This window comes from Urocitellus parryii, chromosome 7, assembly GCF_045843805.1.
Source record: "Urocitellus parryii isolate mUroPar1 chromosome 7, mUroPar1.hap1, whole genome shotgun sequence".
In the NCBI taxonomy this organism is placed as follows: Eukaryota; Metazoa; Chordata; class Mammalia; order Rodentia; family Sciuridae; genus Urocitellus; species Urocitellus parryii.
The window spans coordinates 34978363-35000407 of NC_135537.1; the positions used below are offsets into that span (position 1 = coordinate 34978363).

The 22045-nt window shown below is 39.4% G+C and overlaps 1 protein-coding gene across 2 annotated transcripts in view; it reads left to right on the forward strand.

The window, feature by feature from the left end:
- Positions 1-22045, forward strand: part of Ncald (neurocalcin delta) — a 400581-nt gene that overhangs the window by 216287 nt on the left and 162249 nt on the right. For both annotated transcript variants that reach the window (XM_026384930.2, XM_077800667.1), the window contains exon 3: positions 2953-3048. The gene's annotated coding sequence lies outside the window, so the exon portion shown is untranslated. The remainder of the gene's footprint in view (positions 1-2952; positions 3049-22045) is intronic.

The following is a 22045-nucleotide window of genomic DNA, read 5'->3' on the forward strand; positions in this document are numbered from 1 at the left end:
AAGAGGGTGCTCTCTTGAATTTGAATCCCTTTTCATCAGTGTGTTAATCCCACTCATGCAGACAAAGCCCTCATGACAATCCTTCCAGTATTAACTCCTTAATACTGTTGCATGGGGTGTTAAGTTTCAACTTGAAGCTTGTAGGGGACACCATCACTCAAATTTTAGCACTAGAGAATGCAGGTAGGAGTTTGCTCAGGTGGAGGGTGTGTGAGCATGAAACTTCATAAGATAAGGCTAGTTTGTTCCTAGTGGTTAAATCAATTCATACCCCACCCACCGTAAGTTTAATTTGCATTTTCATCTGTCCATTCGACATTCTTGTTTTCCCTCCTGTGACATGCCTGTCTGATCTCTGGCTTATTTTTCTATTGTGTTGTCTTTTTATGACTTATTTGTAGCATTTCTTTATATAATCGGCATATTGGTCTTTTGCTCATTTTACATGTTGCAAACTCATCTCGGATATTGGCTTGTCTTTTTGACTTCTTTATATAGTTAGTACCTTTGTGCCTTAAGAACTCCTTTCCCATTTTGAGGTCAGAAGATTTTCTCTTGTATTTCCCTCTCAAAGCTCAAGCTCTATGTTTTTCACAACTAAATCCTTAATCCTTCTGGAATTGATCTTTGGGTATGGTTTCTCCTTGGGTTGGTAAGTCATTCCAACCTCTATGAGAGCTCTGCCATCTTTTAACAGTTGAGAGAATGAGAAAATCAAGGAAGAAAAGTCATCTGCAGCAAGGTTTGGCAAGATGGTTAATTCCTCCTTAAGTAGCCTTGAATAGATGATGAGATGACAGGTCTCCTTTGCTGCAGCCAAGATATTCTTGCATCATCAATTTTTCAAATGTTGGAGTGTCACATGTGAGAAAGGAAAAAAACAACCCCTGCCCCCTAAGTAATGGATCCCCTCTTAGCATTTGAACTTGGCTTAGATCATTTAAACAAGTTATTTGCTGGATTTTTTTAAGTACAAATTCAAAATGCCAGTATGTAAAGAATTCAGAAAACAGGTTCTGCATTTGGAGAGCAATGCAGTTTAGACGAGGAGTCAAGTGACCTGGGTTTAAGCCTTGATCTGTCATTATCTGGTTGAGAAACCTTTCTGTATCAGTTAGGATTATGTTCAGTGGGCTATAACAAGAATCCTTCTACAGTGGCTTAATCAAAATGAGTTTTTTTTTTTTTCTCAAATAACATACCCAGAACAGGTAAGGCTGGCCCTGTGTAGTGTCTCCTTTCAGTTTAGGTTTTATAGCCTGTGGATTTTGTTTTTGTGCTTGTTACTTCATGACTACAAGATAGAGCTCTTCTTCCAGAATTGTATCAGTATTTCAGGCATGAAGAAAAGGAGGAGCAAAGACCAAACAGTGAATGCCAAGTCCCTTTGAAAGAGCGTTCCCAGGAGTTCGACCTAGTAATGTCTGTTTGCATCTCTAGAGTCAAAACTGTTTCACCTGCCCATCATTTTCAGCTACAGTTTTAAGCATGGAAAATTCCATCTCTGAACAAAATTAAGGTTCTGGAAGGAAAAAGGGTAGACTGAACATTGGAGAGGCAACTGGCAGTATCTGTCCCACTGTCTAAGCTTCCACCAGGGATGCCTGTCCACCTCTGGAAGGGTTGTTTGGTAACAAAAAGGAAGATTGAATGCAAGAGTACTTTATACTCTATTAAATACATTTCATAATCAGAGTGGAAACTATTTTCTCAGAGTATAAATCCAATGATAATGGTAAGATCTTCTGAATCCCTTGGGTAACGAGTATCTTTTGAACCTTGGTTTATTCTCTTTCAGACATCTTGTGATAACCAAGAATTAGCATCTTTGTGGATACACACGCTCAAATATCAGTCTCCAGAATATTGTGGAGCATTGTTGTGGTGGATATTTACTGATCTTTCCCACCTTTTCCCTTCTTCAAAGACCCTTGAATGTTTTTCTATGTGATTTCTGTTTATATTAACTCTACCTTCACCTCCAAGGATAACCCTGGAATAATTTAAGCAGTTTAGCATGCTAGACCCCAAAGAATAGTGATTGATTCAGTGATGGGCTACTTGAGGGATCTCAGAACTTTTATTGGGTCTGCCATGAATCTGAAATCCTCTTGGATGATATATCTATATGTATCTAGATTTATATCCATAACTATGTCTATATAATCTTGAAGTGCTGCAGCCATTTTTTGTACCAAGAGGGGAGTAGCCTGAGGATGAACTCAGTCCATAGAGAAAAACCTGTGCCGTGAGAACTATAGAAAATCAAATGATACAGCAAATTTCCAGTTTCCCAAACTAACCTTATTTTTGTTATTTATTTATTTATTATTTATTTATTTATTCTAGCTCAATGAATCAGAATATATCCTCATTTTGTTATTTATATAAGTGAATTTGAATTGTGTTTACTGTTACTTATAACCAAAAGATTGCTAGATGAGAATTTCTATATATTTTCCAGGATATTGTAGTATTCTGATCTATTATTTATTATTTTAAATAAGTTATATATTTTAGAGAACATATTAACGCATTATATATGTACATTATGTATATATGAATATATGTATGAGAGTGTATATATATATTTTTTTTTTCTGAATTAAGGCTGTAAGACCTGAATGTAACAAAAAAAAATGCTTATTTCTCCCAATAATTAATGGTCTGCATAGTATCTGTCCAGAGCATTTAAGACTATAAAATGTGGGGTCCTGATTCCTGTCCTGTTGAGGACTCTGCTTATTACTCCTGTGTTATAAGATTCATCTCTGTGTCCTTTGAGCCAAAGACTAATAGGGTTGAGATAAGACAGTGTTCTTGTAGGTGTGTTTCCTGTTTGTTGTTTGCAGAGGCAACTACAGAAGAAAAAGGGGTAGCAGCCTTATTTAATTTTTTCCCTGGGTTGTGAGATGTTCTAGCGAGGCATTCACTAACCATGAGTAATCTCAGTTTAGGTCCGTTGACCTGCTGGTGACCTGCTGGTGATAAAATCTGCGTGGACCAGTGGAGGGCTCTGAGGTCGGAGACACTGTGTGACTGCTCACTGTGAGTTGCTTTTTAACCTCTTGAAATGCCTGGGTTTTAGATCGTGTCAATTATGATTGAAAACGCAAAGATGTTATATCCTGGCTAGGTTGTGCATTCATGCTTGTATAGAACATAAGCAAATAGAACATACTGGCTTATGTCTGTTGTGGAGTATCTGTTTTCATTTTTTACCTCTTGGGGAATTTGTATTCCAAAGAAAGCTCTACACCCCTTCTAATGTTTAGAAATATTCCTAGTCTCTTCTATGGCAACTGATTAAAAGAGAATGTTATTTAAGTATCAAAGAGATTTCCTAAAATAAACAAAGCAAGAGATATGATAATGAAATAAAAATCTGGCTTGTTGCTTCCTGGAAAAAAATGAGTAGCGTGTGCTTCCCCTTACTTTCCAATCTATTCCATCGGTTTGGGAAATGGAAGAGAATTCTGTGCAGCGAGGAGATAGGATGTTTTCTAATTCAGAGAAGAGTCTTTTGAAAATCTATTACAGTATAATTAGGGCAGTAGCAATAGCAATAGTAAATTTCCTGTTAAGATAGGAACATTATAACTTTCCTAATTTGTTGCTCTCAGTCTCCAAAGCCATCTCATTGAATACTTAGGAAATTGGCTTTTTAGGAAGGGAAATCTACTGGTATATTAATTTCTTGGAAATTTTTCAAAATAAACGAATGCCCCCAGATAAGAGCCAGCCAAGATTTGTAGGTGAAGCAGAATGGCTTAGGCCTTGGGAATACTTTTTGTGCCTGTTGAAAACAAAGCATAACTATAAATCTAACATTTTCTTGGCTAACTAATTGTATATGAGGAACAAATGACAAAAATAAAATAAATGGGAGCAGGAACAAAACTTTCTCTTTTTTTGAGTGTGTCTATTTTGCTGCTATTGCAGGGAAGGAAGCTAAGTCAATGTAACATGAAACTCAAATGCACTTAGCTCTTCATGCTACCTCTGTTTCCCCCATTTGGTCTCCATGGTTTAATTAAGTATTCCACAAGCAACATGGTTCATCTGAATATAACAAGAAAGTGAAAGTAAAAACTGTTTATTCCACATCTGAAGGGCTAGTCCTTTTAACAAAATCTATAAGATAGTAATAAAATGTTTGAAGTCATGTTAAACAAAATCGAACATTTTTTCCTTGGTGACACTGAGAACCCTTTTGCCTTTCTTCTGGATAGAAGGTCATGATAGAACTATATGTATAAACAGGCTAAGATCAGGCAGCCTGAGAAATGCCTTGTTCTTGTGGAATTTGGTTGGAATTTGGATACCATGATCGAGACATGGCAGTAGCCACCAGACCTTTCTGACATCAAACTAAACTATAAGAGGCTAATACGGGTCCTTGTTAAAGACAAGAAGCTGGAATGAGATCCAACACGAGAACCCTCCCCCTTCCATGGAGGTGTGCAGAATATACACATGCCATGGGCTTCTGTCCTTCTCGCCCCTCCTCCAGCATCCAGGCTCCCCTTCTGTGCCAGTGAGCACAGGGACATGTGATTCCTTCTGTAGATTCCTCTCTAGAGTGAGCCCCAAATAAGCCCTACTTCATCTCTGGTTTATGAGGAGCCAGGAGAAGTCACAAGAGTTCATGGTGCACGTTCTTAGGATCTGCCAGATGGAAGGAGGACAATGTCTTGTTGAGGACTGTGCTTTTTACTCCTATGGTACAAGACTCACCCTTGAGTCCTTTGAGCCAAAGACCAATAGGGCTGAGATGAGTCAGTGTTCTTGTAGGTGTGTTTCCCATTCCTGTCCATTTCTGTTCCTTTCTTGAGAAAGCTCTTAGAACAGGGAAGAAGCCACTCTGGGGTGGTGGCTGCTGACTGGAGAGAGCAGTGGACAGGGGGAAGAAGATGCCTTCTCGAAGAAAGGTTAGGTGTAGGCTTCCTAACTGGGGCTTTCTAAAAGAATGGCGGAAGTCAGCAAATAATCCCCCAATTTCCTGGGCTTTAGGGAATGTTATGCAGGAAATTCAGGCACTCTAGTAAAAACAGTCTAGAGGCCAAGAACCAGCTAAGAAGGGATGGGAAGATACATGTAAAGTTGTTTTAATGTGACGTGTATGAATAGACTCCAGGTTTATGATTATTACTGAGATCCTGTTGCTTGGGTGTCTCTAGCATCTCCATTTCAGGATGTTACTTTGGAATTACATTTTTCTATAGTTTTCTGCATTAATAAACTCTTTCCTCCTCCTCTTAAAAATAATGAATGTTTTAATCCTCTTAGACTGAGAGCTCACTAACGTTTTATTTTTTTATGTCTCACAAATGCCCCTGCATCACTAAGCATCCATTTGTCAACAGAATACCTTTCATTCAGGAACCATAATGGAGAGAGATTATCTCAGAGACTGAGAACATAAGACGCCAAATATCCAGAGGATAATTAAAGTCTGCTTCCAGATGTTTTCAGATATAGACATAGAGACAAATACTGATCATCCAAGTAATTGATTTCCTGTCAACCATTTTCCACTCAGTCATGTTTTTAATGACAAAAACTAATAAATTCAGCAGAAAAGCAAACGCAAACTGCTTTTCTATTAATACACAGCAAAAGAAGAGGAAAGAGGTAGTTATTTCCCAGAAATTTTGCAACATGTTCTTTTAATGCTATATAGACACAGGAGGATGTAGTTTGCAGGGATAAACAATGACTTCAATTAACCTAGTACCTCAAGGAAAATGATAGGGCATGATATGACCCCACAATAACAGATTGTGTTCCTAGAAACATAATTCATTAACATAATTCAATAAATATCAATTGAGTACTTGCTATGTGATGATGGGGAGATTCCTGGGGACAGGAAAGAGAGGCATCTGCCTACTGTTGAGTAGGGTGAGATGAGGAGGGATAATAATCAAAATATCACACAAATATGTTTTATAAGTGTAGTAAGTACTCAAATGGAAAAAAAAAAAACAACATAAAATAACAGAGATTATCCCTAGGCTCATTAGGGATCAGGGAAGGCTTCTCTCAAGAATTCTGAAGGAGATGAAGGAGAGAATGCTGTGGGCAAAAGCCCTGAGGTAAACAGAAGGGGCATGGAGCTTACTAGGTGCGGAATCCAAGCCAGAGTTGCTGGTAAGCAAGAGGAGAAGAGGAGTTAAGGGCCAGATCATGACACTAGGTAAAGAATGAACGAATGAATGAACAAATCTGAGTAGCTCATAATAAGGAATAAGTTTAATTGGCTCCTGCTGTTGATGTTAAAATAAAAGGAGTTTGCAATTGTATGATGGCAGCTGTTATACCTCTGGAGAAGGTATTCATTCATTCATTCATTCATTCAGCCAATAAACACAAGGCAAAACCCCTACAAATTCTAGTAGGCGGACAGTATGCCAATAAGCAAATGTTTTATAGTAAATTTTTGTTCATGAATAAGTAGTAAATGGAATTTAAATATATGTTTCATTGCACCCAAGTGTGGTTATGCTGTTAAATAAAATAAAGTTATGTGTCTTAACAACCCTGGGAGGAAGCTCAGGACAAACATCCTTCATAGCACTCAATTCTCAATACGAGACTTTGAAGAAATTCCAAGAGAGGAAAATATGAGAGGGAAACTTGCAATGTTTATTAATTTATTCTTGATTTTGAGGCTCTGGTGATGCCCCTGTCTCCTTGCCTCTCTCCGGAGTTGTAGGGAACAGGTAAAAAGATGAGGAGAGCAACATATGTCTTTATAGGAAAATAACTGAGCCTAATACCAATTGAGAAGGATCTGAGAGGCAGAGCAATTCAGAGTGTTCTTATTTATTATTACAAGAAAAGTTTGGTATGTCTTATCAGACACTTAATATAGTTTATACATTATGTATATTTGCCACCTCTAAGAAAGGTTCACACCTTACAAGCAATGCATACCTTTAAGGAATAGGATTCCTTTTCCTCATTCCCCAAAGCCATTATCTGTTGGTGCTTCTTAAAAATCAACAGTAACTTTTCATGGATGATAATAAATCCCTGGAACCTTGATTGTGGTGTATTGATGGGCCTTGATTCTGTTGCAAGGGGCTGTTCTGTGCAATGCCGGATGTTTAGCAGCTTCCCAGTGCCAGTAATATATGACCCCAGTCATGTTCTCTGAAGATTATGTTTGAAGAACTCCTCATGGCAATGTGTGCAAATCTGCATAGAAAGTGTTAATGCTGTTGATGAAATTAATCAGGATCACCTTCTATCTATGAGGATCACCTTCAGGCCTTGGTTGCAAAAGTCACAGGGTTTGATATAAGTAGCTAATTATAGCAAAGGAAAGCAAAAATAATTATCTGTTTTAATCTTCAGGAACTTCTTTCTGACTTTCACTGTTATGAATGAAAGCATAGATTATGTCTCTATATGATGTCTTAGTTTGTTCAGGCTGCTATAAGTAAACTCCATAAATGGAGTGACTTGTAAACATCAGCAATTTATTTCTTACAATTCTGGAGGCTGAAAAGTCCAACATTCATTGGCAGGTGAGGGACTGTCTCCTGGTTCATAGATGACAAACTATATGGCTATATCCTGGCTATATCCACACATGGTGGAGAGAGTGAATGAGCTCTCTGGGGTCTCTTTATAAGGGCACTGAATCTCATCCACAAGGTCTCCGCCCTCATGACCTAATTCTCAAAGACTCCATGTATTTCCTAATCTCATCACCTTGAGATTTAGGTTTAGGATTTCAAAGAACGCATTTTGGGGGAAACAAATCTTCCAACCAGACATATGCTAAGAGTCTCAGTTTGAGAGGAGTGATGAAAACGTTGGTCATGTGCTTCTTTACTATAATTTTATTCAATGTGGTGCTGTTTTCATTTTAGACCAGATAATTCTGTTGCAAGGGGCTGTTCTGTGCAATACTGGATGTTTAGCAGCTTCCCAGTGCCAGTAATATATGACCCCAGTCATGACAACTGTCTCTAGACATTGCCAAATGTCTCCTGGGAGGAACAAAATCACCCTCTTTTGAGAACCACTGCCTCAGTACGTCATAATCAGTGACTCATGATGATGAGTTTTAGCTTTATATTATAGTTTCATTGCAAATATGTCCAATTCTAAATATATAGCCTTCAGTTCCATCGTTCTTACATCATGATTAAAAATAATATTATGAAATATATCAAAATAGATTCTACTGTCATGTATAACTAAAAAGAACAAATAAAAAATATGATGAAACCAATATTAGGAGACTAATTAGATCTTTACTTAACCAAATATATGAAATCTTAACATAATAATGTGTTTTTCTGGGGTTTATACACTTTGAGAGCCTGGTTTCATTTGTTAAAACTTATATAGAGTTTTACCCTCAAAAGTTGAAAAGTTACACAGTGGTTCAACTGTTTTTTAAATGTTACATTTGCAAGAATCTTAATACTGCAAAAGACTCCAACTCAGTCAGCTGCAAGAATTAATGGCATTTTGGTGACACATAGAAACTTAAATGAGGCACATTTAATGAGATTAATTCTAGTTTTATAGAAAGCTGGGAACAACAGAGAGGGGAAAAAATGTGCTGCTTTTGCGTCTTTTGGTGACGATACTTGACATTTTAGTGTAAGTTATTATAATAGTATATTGGTTTAATGTTCCCTTAATATCTGCAGTTTAATCAAAGTTTCTGAAAATGGAAAGAATGTATTCTCTCTGTTACTGTAAAGTTAAGGAATGACATTTCAAAATCACTTTAATCACACATGATTAGATCTTCTAAAGAGTATTTTACTATGTGGTGGTGCTTGGGGAGGCTAAAGATTGTATAAGTTTACTAGACATATGACTAATATATGACACTATCAAGAAAACTATTTTTAAAATTTCTTTTTATTATTATTATTTATCTCACTTAAAGTCCTCCTGCCTCAAAGCATTGCCTATAGTTCAAACGAAGCTAATATTATTTGTAAAATAGGGCTTTCTTTTGTGTCACTTCCATGTTCAGTAATATTTAAGAATGTTTCTCTTTCCTACAATGCTTTGAAAACTCTAGACTAGAGCTTCTCAAACTCTCTGTGGAAAGAACTAGACTTTTTTAAAAAAAATTCCAGTTTGTCACAAGGCAGTACATGTCTTCCTGTCCAGAACTTGCACTTAAATCCTGCCACATGGAACTTGATTGCCAAATTCAACCATATCCAAGCCATTCCGCATAGTGTTCATGAGGCAAGTGCAGTTGGCCACAGATTTGGACACTGCAGAAATGCCCAACTACTGTCTATGTTTTTAGACTGTTACCTGCAATATCTACACTTGTCTTGTTGCAGTCTGATGAGACTGGTCCTCGGACCCCACATGAACTGGCTCTGCCCTAGACTATGAGCTCCATGAGGACAGAGCCCAGGTCTACTTTTGTTCATGATCATAGTCCCAGCACCTAGCTCTGTCACATTGTAAACACATTATAAGTACGTGTAGAACTGATTAGTCTATAGGTAAAAGCACCTGCCTCCACAGTAGCTTGGATCAAATCTTGATCACATTATAGTACTGACAGGATTACCATGCCTTAACTACAATAGAAAATAGAAATGACACTTTCAGACTAATTTATTTTAAAAATCTGTACTCTTTAGTGTAAAATCTACTATCATAAAACATAACCCTCACCCCTAGTACTGGCGTGACTTTTATAAGGGAAGAAAACTTGATCAATAATTTCATTTTCTTTCACTAGATAGTTGCAAAAACCCATTAATTCAGTTCACTTGTTCAAGCAAAGTAAGAGGAACTTAAAGGAAATCTAAAATAATGAGCCAATAAATAGCAATATTGAGAGAAACCTTTTCCTAATGCAACAATCCCCCTCCCTCCCCCAAAGAACCCTTATGTTTAATACCAAAATAGCTTCCTTTGATGCCACTTAAGGGGACTGAAACTCTTGAACAGTCTGAAAATAAGAATCATATGGAGTTAGCTGAGCATTTACCCTGTGATTTCTACTAGGAAAAACACCTGAGACAGAAGTAATTTTTTTTTCAAAACCTAAAATGTAAGCAAATCAGAATAAATTACTTGACAATTCTGTGTGAACATTTATTTCTAACCTTCAGCAGTTCAAGAGTGCTTTTCTAAGTGGTAAGAAGTTGAAGCTGAGCACTCCTTTATTCATTGACTATTTCATTATATCTAAAGTTAACAGCCAAGAAAAACAAAGACATTTACTATATGTTTTCCCACCCTTATTAGCCACTTACTTTTCCATGGAACATTTGTTATTTCTGGGAAACATATGGCATATGACCAGAGCCATAATTAGTAACAGTTTGATGTTATAGGAATTCAAAATTTAGAGATTTCTAGCTTCATAAGATCTATAACTTCCTTTAAAATAGAAAAGTAGCAAGTAGAATCCCTAAGAATGCATTCTGGAATCAGACTTTTTCTTCTTTACCAACTGCAGTCTTTACTTGTTTGGATGGAGGGGTATTTGAAGACTTTTAAGAGTTGGCAGAGAACCCTCAGACTTTCCAACAGGAGATTTTCCACTGAATTCCCATACATGTTCCAGCCAGGGAACACAGAATAATAACTTTTGCATTGTGTTGGAAGCCGTTGGTTGCCAAGGCTGATTATGCAAAGAAGTAAGGTAAAGCATCTCATCCATATCCAGATGTAGTGTCCCTCATGTTACTAATGCAGTTATTAAGGACTGGAAATGCAAGATTGCTTAGCAACACACATAATAGTATTTGCTCTTTTGAGCAGCAGCAGTCACAGGTGGTATGTCTTATAAATGTCCCGGGGGGGGGGGATATTTTCTTTTTCCTTTCCATTGAACATTACTTGTACCCATTGCCATAGGATTAAGCAAAGAGCTTTTATTATGGCTTCAGGCAGTGGGTTTGGGTGTACTCCCTGAAGTACAGGGATCAGACCTGACATTAGCCCAACCTAGAACCAATAGGAAATGAGGCTATATTGAAGGAAAAGCAGTCAAGAATTCCTACAGCTCTCACAACCTGTATAAGGTTTCTAGTTTTCACTGCCGGTAAGTCTATTTGGTGGTGATGTTACCCCCGTGAGATGTGGGAACTTGCTGTAATATTGTTCAGGCTTCTTGTTTTGTTGGCTCTGGGACTCCAGGATGCAACTAGACACCCCATACTAACCAAAAGGGAACAGCATTCCTATTTCCTCCTAATGAAAAGGCAACACTTTGGCTAACAATGGTGCTAGCACTCCCCTGGCATTTTTGCTTCACGGTGTTACGAGGAGAACAAGTGGGCATCTGGGAGAATTTGCTCTGGGTGGACTTCTGTCCCTACCCTCCTTTCTTCTTCAAATTAGACTAGGCTCTGTACGTCTGAGAATCCTGTCTTTTCTCTGTTATTTTCCTGTTCACAGCTTCTGTAATCATCCATCCTAGCTTGATCTCTCACATCCTGGTCTGCTCTGGGAAGAGCAGGAATATCAGGGTTTAGGACCATCTTGTAAGAAAGACTGTCTCTAAAGATGCTTTAACAATTTTGAGAGGAAAGAGGGCCCGACCTTCCCTCATAACAATAGAAGAATCAATTCACCCCAGAGGTGGTCATTCATCCTGCAGCGGACAGATGTTCTACTTGAGACTGCCACCCAGTGATGGATGCCTGCCTGACCCCAAGACCTGTGGAGGTGCTTTAGGGTTCTGAGTGAGTGAGCAGAAGGATTACTTCTCCAGCCTTCACAGGGCACTGTTCTGAATGTGTACGTCTTCCTCACAGTTTCAGTTTCCGGTCCTTTCCACATCCTTGGCTTTATTTTTGTTTCGTTGTGTCCTAGAATCACTAATTAATTATGGACCCAGTTCCTTCTGTGCACTTGCTAATGGGATGTTTTGAAAAATTGCTCCATGCTGGCTTCAATAACGAGTAGAGAATTAAAAGGTTGAGAGGTGCTGGGAGAGACAGAGACCACCGTGGTCATGGAAATCCAGCAGAAGTCACCCAAGATAGCTGTTACCCTAGTTACCAAGAGAGACGGAGCATTGGGGGTAGAGGGGTTAGATGAAAACCATATTTATAAGGAAGAGCCGAAAGGGACAGGGTCTACAAGAGAGCCTATTCTCGAGAACCTTTGCAAGAAGGAAGTCGTCTGAAGAGTGAATTGGCTAGAGAGCACTTAGTAGCTGGTGCTTCCTGTTGGGAAGTGGGGTTACCTCAACACAGGGTGAAGGACCAGGACTTTGGGGTCCAATATACTGAAATCTGTGTCTGGACTCATTTACTATTTGTGGCACTTGGAGCAAATGGCTTAAACTCTCTGAACATCCAGTTGTTCATCTGTGAAATGAAAAACAACAGTACTTGTGTCATAAAGGTTTGGTAAGGGATAAGTTGGTCAGATCACCTTGAATGGAGTCAGTTGGTTACAGTGTCTAGACCACTTCCTGGCACATAGCAAACTCTTAATGCCAGTTAGCCATTTTATTACGCAAGTATGTTGTTGATTTTATAATGCAATAGTAGTTAAACATTAATATAGGTAATTACTTAGCCTGGCACTCCTCAGGTTTGAGATACATTGTAGGAAAGTCATTGTTCCTGTTTCTTCCTCTACATGCTCTTTCTGGCCAGTTTGTTTTCTCCCCTTACCTCGTTCTCTCCTGCATTTGGGAGAGAAGAGGCATTAAAAAATTGGGTAGGAAAAGTGCAGCTGTTTGGTGGGGACTTTGGGTTGTTGGGCTATAGCGGAAGTGTGGGAAATGCTGAAAGAGGCCACTAGACCGCAGCTGGCCAAATAACTCCTGGAAACCATTCCCAATGTGTTTTTGATCATCCTGGGCCACTACTTACTTGGCGTTTAGACAGGTGATTTGCAGTTTCAGATTCTAGTTTTTCCCCTATTAAAATATAAACCTTCAGCATGGCTGAGATTTTTGTTTCTTATGTTCACTATTAAGTCCCTAATGTCTAGTTATTGCTGTCAGCTCCACCTTTGGGCTGAACCTACTGAATGTACTCACACTGGCCTACAAGACCCAATAATCTCCCCTACCCTGTGTTACCTCTCTGAGTTTAATCTCTTTCCACTCTCTTACATGTAACTAGATGTAATCAGGAAGATAAGACTTGTCAGAAAGACTCATTCAGCTGCAATAATATTGAAGGAAGATTTAGAATGAGTAAAAGTTGGGGTTTAAATTCTAGTTCTTCTACTATTCACTGGGGTGCTATTGGGCCAATGGTGGGACGTCTCTAGGCTTTAGCCTCCAAACTGAAAAAGGATTGGACCAGGGTGCTTCTAGTTGTAGACCTAATGGCAGCACTGTCCTTGGTTTTTGATTTATCCATTCAGAAACATTTCTACAATTTTTTGGTCCCTGGTATGAAATTGTGACTCCTAACCTGGTGAATCATAGGGAAACAGCTGCTTTCCCACCCTCAAGGCTTTGCAAAGAAGGAGAAAGGGTAGCCAGGAGCTGACATCACATACATCCTTCCCAACTCCAGGTCATTTCCATCAAACAGCGTTTCCTAATCTTAATCACTGAGTCTATCACCATGATTTTTACCATACTGTGTTCTATGTATACTATTTTTTTAAACTAATATCTTCTTTTAAACCACCCCCTCTTTATATTTTAACTTACACTTGCTCCAAGCAGTAATAGCTGTAAAATTGCAGATTGGTCATGCCCGCTATATTTTTTCTAATGCACATTAAAATAAATACATAGCCACAATCAACCAGAACTATGTGCAATCCAAAAATGTCCTTCAGCGGCAATCATGGGATGCATTCCACATTTTGGGAAATACCTCCATGAAGTCGAAGGGCAGAACACTGGGTAGAACCCTGGGGACTCCATTGCCATTGGTGTCCTTTTCCTAGTGATCTTTGAGCTTGAGAGGAAAGGAAAACCCATCCTTCTCAAAGAAAATATTGGGGATCCCATTCTAAACCATTGGGGTTATCTACTTTTGGAGGGGGGTTTGCAATGAGGTGTGGAAGTGAAATAAACCTTCTATTTTGAGGAAGAAGACAAAGGAAGATGGAAAGAAGAAAAAAAGGCATTTTGCTGGCTGAAAAAAATAAGAATAAACAGCAGATGAAAGGGCTGGAAAGAAAGAGCAAGTAATTGGAGGAAGAGAGCATAGTTGAACAAGAAGAGGAGTGGTAGGAAAAATGTTGGGGAGAAATACATCTTCTCAAAGAAGCAGAGCATTAAATGGGAGGCAATCCAGAAATTTCTGGATGTCCTCAAGTGCTCCTCCTTCTGAACTTTTGGAGTCCATCACTTATGAGAACTTGCCATTTTCTTTAGTGTCACTTATAATCAGGGAAGGCTGATTAATATACCCAAGGGCTCAGCTTGACTGTCCAAAGGGATGGTATTCTCAATAAACTTCCTGCTCATGGGCTCGTTCTCAGGTTAGCCCCTGCCTGACATAGACAGGGCTTTGGCATGAAAGACAGGTTTAGCACTACCAGACAGAAAGAGTCAGAAATGCTTCCAGATTTTCTCTAGCAGCCTTTCACACTTAATAAAGAAAGGGAAAGATCTTAGCCTTTATCATAATACAGATTTTATTGACTCAGGCCCACACATCCTCAAGGATCAGTATTTAAAAAGTAAATACTTTTGAAAAAAAAAATCTGAATTCCAGAGGATTAAAATATCTCTGTTTGGGAACATCTCTCCTGGAACATAGCTGAAGTTGCTGCCTGCAAATGGTCACAGCTCTGTTGAAGGGGATCGTGGTGGGGTCTGACCTGCATTGAGCTTTGCCCCTGTAGAAGCAGCTACATTCTAATATCATAGACTATTGATTAGGGGTAGGGAGATGCACAAAGGTCCATCAGGAGAAAATATCTGCAATGTTTTGTATGTTTCCAGATTTTTCCATTTAAAAACAGTGCCCACTAAGAGGGAGTGCTGATATGGTTTTCATCCTTTTAAAAGGAGGATAGGAACTGGGAGGCTCTGAGGAGGCTGAGTATGGTCTATATATCAGAGAGAACAGATTCAGCCAAAAGACAAGAAGCCCTTTGTTAAGCTGTGCGAAAAACGCTATTGATTACCCTTTCCCAGGATACATGTAGGAATACCTCAAGAATTAAATTGCACTCAAAGTATATGAAATTCAGTCCTATATACTGTTCTTCCAAACCCTCAATTAAGATATTTATAATAAGGTTTTGTTTTTTTCCCAGATTTGAGAGAACATTCATCTGAAATTACATTTTCAGGTCAATTTCTGCCAGATGTTCTTAAGATAAATTACAAATACTTTTTTTCTCTATTGTTTCTTCTTTGGTGAGAGCATTGTCCCTTCAAGTTCTCTTGTTTTGCTATTTATTTATTTATTTATTTTTGTTTTCTATACTGTTCTCAAGCCAACTTAGAGGCAGACCAAGGGCCAAAAGTATTTTTCCAAACATTTGCTCTCCCACCCCAGAATTTCAGAATTTCCAAAACCATTCCAAGGCTTTGACCAAAGCAAACATCTCTTTGGAGCCCACGAATCTCAGTAACACTAGCATGGGCTGGCCACTTCCAGAAGAAAATTCATGACATGTTATGCTCTACTGAATTAACATAAATAGGAAAATCCGCCTCCCTACCCTTGGCCAGTTCCTGGGATGATTCAAATGAAGTAACAACTTAGATCATTGGGCCAGAAGAAAACAGAGTCTTCAATTCACTTCCTTTTACATAATTTTGGTTCTTGTTTGTTTGTTTCATATGAATTTTATGTGAGCAAAATGATTCTCGTGCATATACATTAAAACCAAACCAAAATTTAACAGCCTCCCCTCAGATAAAACAGACCACGGGAAAATCTTTCCTTCTTAGGTCTTTGTTCTGTCCCTTCTCTGAAAACCTCATGTCTAGTGCTGCTTGTTAGTTGGGGGAACACATCATTTTCTGTAGATTTAATCCACTGAAGCAATCACATTTCTGATGTGGGGAAAAAATTTTAAGTTTATTAAATGATCTGGGGGAGGGGCATGGGAGGTTGGATGGAAAAGTTCACGACACCTAATTTAGTCTTCTTTCCTGGTGAATTAGCCTCATGTCTATGCTGAAAGCCGAGTGTATTTTCTGTTTTTAATTTCCTCAATTTTCAAACTGTAGAATAACATTATGGTGTCTGTTTCCTGGAAACAGAAAACACAAGTAAATATTTGAGAAATCTGATACAGAGAAATTTGGTTCTAAGCTTGTCAAAAAGATGCATGAAATCAAGCCTCAATAAAAGACGTATTCTTCCATGCATCTGGTTTTTCATGTTTTGATGAAATTATTCTTTGTGGCCCACTCATGAGTAGTTTCATAACTAATGCATAAGTGGTCACTGCATAGCCATGGCACTTAAAAATCAAAATACATGTGTAGGTTTTGGATGAAGTCTTTCATTTAAAAAGCATTTTGTGAGTCTACATTATTGCAAATAATCTTTGCAAATAACTGCTGCCTGAGGAAGTTGATGGAAGCCTCAGCCTCTGTCCCCTCCTCTTCTCTTCCCTTGTCATCTCTGGCTGCCTACGGCAGGACTACCAGGCAAGCATGCTGTATTAATTTCCTGTAGCTTCTGTGGCAATTTATCACAAACTTAGTGGCCTGAAACAATGCCAGTTATCAGTGTACAGTTCTGATAGTCAGAGTCTAAAGTGAAGGTCTGAGTAAGGCTGTCCACTGAGCCTCTGAGTGGGAATTCGTTCCTTCTAGAAGCTGCCTGTCTTTCTCAGCCCATAGACCCTTCCTCTCGCCACTCCAGCCTCTTGTTTCCACCATCACACCTCCTACTCATGGTTCTGATCCTCCTGCTTCCCTCTCAGAGGGCCTCCTATGATTACATGACCCAGCTAGGTCCTCCAGGATGATCTTCCCATCCTCAGATCCTTCACTGGATCACATCTGTGAAGTCTCTCTACTATGTAAGGTAATGGAATCCCAGGTTCTGAGGACTAGGATGTGAACATTTGGGGGAGTCTTCCACTAGGGCAAATCTCCAGCTTCACATTTTCAAGCTCCATCTTCTACCTACCCACTACCTGCTAGTGCACACACACACACACACACACACACACACACACACAGAGAGAGAGAGAGAGAGAGAGAGAGAGAGAGAGAGAGAGAGAGAGACAGGAAGATCTACCCAGGCAAGGGCTCATGCAGGTCAGAAAGTGGCTCAGATCAACTGAACAGGAAATTCTGGGATGCCAGGCATGTGAAGGGTGGTCAGGTTTAAGAGAAGTATGTTTCCAGATTTTTCCATTTAAAGCTCAACAAGCTCAACGAGAATCCCATGCCCTTGGCTTTGGGAGTCCTTGATCCCTAAGGATCAAGACTAGAGTAGGGCCCTCTGAAGCTGGGGGCCCAGAGCAGGGTCCAGGTGCTGGAGGCTACATTGACTTTATACAGGACATAATCATAAATGCTGGGAGATGAACTACCGACAAAGGAGAATCTCTATCTAAAGGATGCAGCATAGATGTAGTGCCAGAGGAAAGAGGACCAGTGTCACATCTCCTGGATTTTATGAACAAAAATAGAAATCTACTTTCTATTTCTGAAAGCGACAACAACAAAATGAGCACAAAGGGCAGAAGTGGCCTCCAGTCCTCCACTTTGCAACTGACTCTGATTTAAACATAAGCATCCCTAGGCATAGACACCATCTCATTGAACGTGTGAACACTGAACCTCAATGCTTAGTTCAGAGGCGGTACACTAATTAAATTGTTGAAAGCTGACAGTTACATCCATCATCATGTCACACTGTCCAACAGGCTCAGCAGAGGTTGAGCAGAAAGACTAATTGACAGCAATAAGATACAAGGAAACCACTGGAAGATTTGGAGCAGAGGAGTTGACAAGATCTGACTTACAGGCCAGCACCTTACCCACACAGTGACTCTTATTGGACATAGCCCTATTTTCTTGTTGCTTGTTGATGTCCTTGGGTAGTGAATAGACCCATTTATCCACACTGTTACTCTCTTAGAAAAGGACTGGAATTTGGAATTGCCTCCATGGGTGACTTGAAAGAAAAAGCTCTAAGTCCCCTGAATCATTGTATGGTAGTTCATGTGCCTCATAAGGTTGATTGAGGTTAATGGAAATTGCATACGGTATGTGAAAATGCTTTCAAAGTGTATAATGCTATCTGATTGTAAGAAGGTGTTCTGATTGCTGATTAATGCCGTTCAGCTCTGGGTCCTGCCCCTTGTTAGAATCATCTATGAGCTTTAAAAAAAAAAACCCTTAATGCCAAGGCCCAATCTCCCCACTGAGATTCTGACCTGTTGCTCGCAGAGACAGGGCATCAGTATTTGTGCAAAGCTCTCCTCTGCAGGCGCTTGAACCTCTTTCGCTCTTCCACCAACTCTCTTCCTCCGAATGCTCATGGGAGTCGTGTCTGCATTTCATCCGGGTCTTTGTTAAAGGTCACTGCCTAAAAGAGTCCTGCCTGCCCCCCTCCATCTAAAGAGACCTCTCCCCCCTTGCCAGTTGCTCCCAACTTCTCGAAGCTCTTTTGAATCTTTCAAGCATTTAAGGGTCACCTGACATGATGTTAATATACGTAGGATGATGAGGCTTGAATTCTGTTCAGTAGAGGAATGGGGGCCTGCCCCTCCAAGGAGTCAGTCATCCCCAAATTTCTGATCCCCTATAATTTTAAGAATTCAGGACCAGCCTGAGTTTTCCAGGCTTGGCAGGGAGTCTGGAGTTTGGAGTTGCCTCCATGGGTGACTTGAAAGGAAGAGCTTTCCTTTTCAAAGGAGAGGGAGTGGGGGGAATGATAAAGGAAGTCTGTTTTGTTTTTCTCAAGCGAGAAACATGGTTTTAAGATGTTCCAAAAGAAAAGGGAGGGGATCCAATCCTTCTAAAAATTGAAAGCAAATCTTTGGCAGAGGACAAGTTGACAAATGGAAAGAAACCTCATCCCTGCAGTTGCAGAATCAATATCCAGATGGAGTGGGTAAGTCTAGCTGGTCAAAGCAGAACGTCGAAGTTGACAAAAAATAGTCACGAGCGACAGCTGCGTGCTCCGTCCTCCTTACATCCCACGCCTTCCTCGGTGGCAGACAGATGAGAGGAAATGAGAAGGTTGTGGAGTGGGGGGGCGCTGGGGGCGCGGGGTAAGAGCTTCCCGTTGGGAGGTGTTCTGCCGGTTGGGTTGGAACCCAGTACCGCCTCCTTGGAGCTGTGAGGACTTGTCGCTTGCCTGTCCTTCCTGGCTCCGCGTCATCCTCAGTCAGGCGAGAATAGCACCAGCCCCTGCCTGATAGGGTTGTTGCGAAGATTAAACAAAATAATATGTAGACATATGTAGCAGAGTATTTGGGACATTTGCTTAACGAATGTTTATTATTGTTGATGTCCTTTTAAAAAGTAGTAATCTGCCACAGAAAGCTGGTAAAAGTTTTTTTTTTTTTCTTTTAGCCACATGGTAGTAACCCCAGGAAGCTTGGAATAGGGCAAGGGAACTGACTTTAACTCTTCCCCAAATGCTGGGAAGATCTTCTATTTGTCCCTCTTTGGAAAAAAACTAGTGGTAGGTTGAATACTAAGCGACAGTAGTCAAAGTTAGTGTTAAGTGTACACAGCCGTACTTGGGTATTTATCATTTTAAAAATGTAAATCAGGCTGGCTGTGGTGGGGCACACCTGTAATCCTACCAACTCAGGAGGCTGAGGCAGGAGGATTGCAATTTTGAGGACTGTGTAGCAATTTAGTGAGGCTTTAAGCAACTTAGCAAGACCCTGTCTCAAAATAAAAAAATTAAAAGGGCTGGGGATGTGGCTCAGTGGTCAAGCCCCTCTGGGTACAATTCTTAGTACCAAAAAAAAAAAAAATCAAAATTGTATTCCATATTTATTTTGCTAATATAAATTAATCACCAATTAATACTTGTTTATGATCGGATTGATTTATTTTTAGACAAAGTGCAGTAAAGTAAAGCATTTGCTGAATATTTTTTAACTTTTTCCCCAAGATTTAGAAAAGTCAAACCAAAAAAGTCCACATGGGTCGTGAAGAAAACATTGCTCAGTTGGACCCAGCCCTCAAATCATAGTCTTTGTGCCTGTGGCCCCAAAGGGATAACTTACTCAGAGGAAATCCACTAAGTCCCAGAAAATGTCACAATTAAATAAGTGGTTTATTATCGTGTAGATATACTTTAATTCATAAGATTTCCTCAAAAATAATTCCTAAATCAAATTCTTGTAATTGACTTTCTTACTAACTTTTATGATATCTAGATAACATTATCTTCGTTTCTGATTGATTTTAATTCATGGCAATTTCTAATTCTTTGCCAGACGTGGTCATTAAAAACATGCCAAGGGTTACTTGGTGGCACCAGAGAAAACAATGGTCTTATTTACTATTTAAGAAGAGTCCGTGTGTTCTTCTGAAAATTCAAGGAATGTTTTTCCTCAAAGTAGGGCACTCCTACACTTCAGTGAGCTTTTTCATTTCTGTTTTGTAAATATCACACATATGGTCTTAAAATACTTTTTTTTTTTTTTTTTGGTTTGCTCAGGTTATGTCATCCAGGGTTTTTTTTTGTTAGTTCTTTGTTCCCTCTGCTGTCCCTGTCCATATGTTCAACCCCTGCCTTAGCATTTCTGTATATATGATGCTCTGACAAATGGAGTAATAGATCGTGGAATGGAAAGCCCCACTGGCCTAGAGGGTGACAAAAATTGAATGAACTCCATGGGGGGACTGCTCCCTGAGGCCAGGGGCCCATCTCTCTTCCCCCTTCAGCCCTGCAGAGAACTCAAGCTGAAAAGATCAAAGCCTCCTGTATTAGTTTCCTCTTGCTGCTATAACACATTACTACAAAATTAGGGACTTAAAATACCACCAACTACCACAGCTGTAGATTACTTATTATCTACAGTTCTGGAAGTTGGACGTCCAAACTGAGACTCACTGGGCTGAAATGAACATGTAGGCAGGGCTGTGCCCTTTGTAGAGTCTAGTGGAGAATTCATTTTCTCGCTTTTCCACTCCTAGAAGAATGATGAGTTCTCAGATTTATCACCTTTTCCTTAAATGTACTTGATTTAAGCTTATGACTTACTTTTTAATGACTGTTTAACAACCAACTTACAACATTCCTGATAATTTAGTGTTAGCTTTGGGGGGTTGGTACAAATCAGTTAAAATCAACCTCTGCTGCTGCGTTTCCAAATAATATGCTTATTACTGCTGTTTTTTGACTTTTCAATTTTGGTAGTCCCTCCTTTTCTTTTTTAGTACCAGAGATTGAACTCAGGGCCACTTAATCACTGAGCCACAGCCCCTGCCCACCCCACTTTAAAATTTTATTTAGATACAGTGTCTCACCAAGTTGCATAGGGCCTTGCTAAGTAGCTGAGGCTGGCTTTGAACTTGCAATCCTCCTTGCCACAGCCTCCCCAGCTGCTGGGATTATAGGCATGAACCACCACGCCCAGCTCCCCTGAATATTTTGCAGTATTCAATTGTCTTTTAATGTCCAAAGTTACTTCGGAAATGTTTCAAAAATGCAATTCTGATTTTTAAATTTTTTAAATAACCTATTATGGATGTCTGGAAACTTTCAAATCTCTATTGCTGGCATTCTAAAATTTTCACAATGACATGTGTTCCCGGGATCTTTTTTCACTAAATGTGCCAGGCCCATTGGCACATAGGCACACTCAATCTGGAAATTGAATGTTCTTCACTTTGGGGAATTTTCTTATATTTTTGTTTTGAAAATTTTACTCCCTGATTTTCTCTTCTAGAATTTCCATCCTTTGGTATGGACATCTTGGTTTGGTGCTCTGCTCTTCTTATTCTTTCTTCCATTTTCCTTTTCTTCCTCCCTATTTTCCTCTTTCTTCTCCTCTTTCTTTTTATATTACGTGCGAGATTTCCTAAATGGGTCTTCAAAATCTGTCATTAAATTTTTAAAAATTTCTGCTCTTGTATTTTAATTTCTAGGAGCTATTTTTCTTAATTTACTGAGGGGTCCTCATTTAGCCTCCTCTTCTTGTTTCATGGATA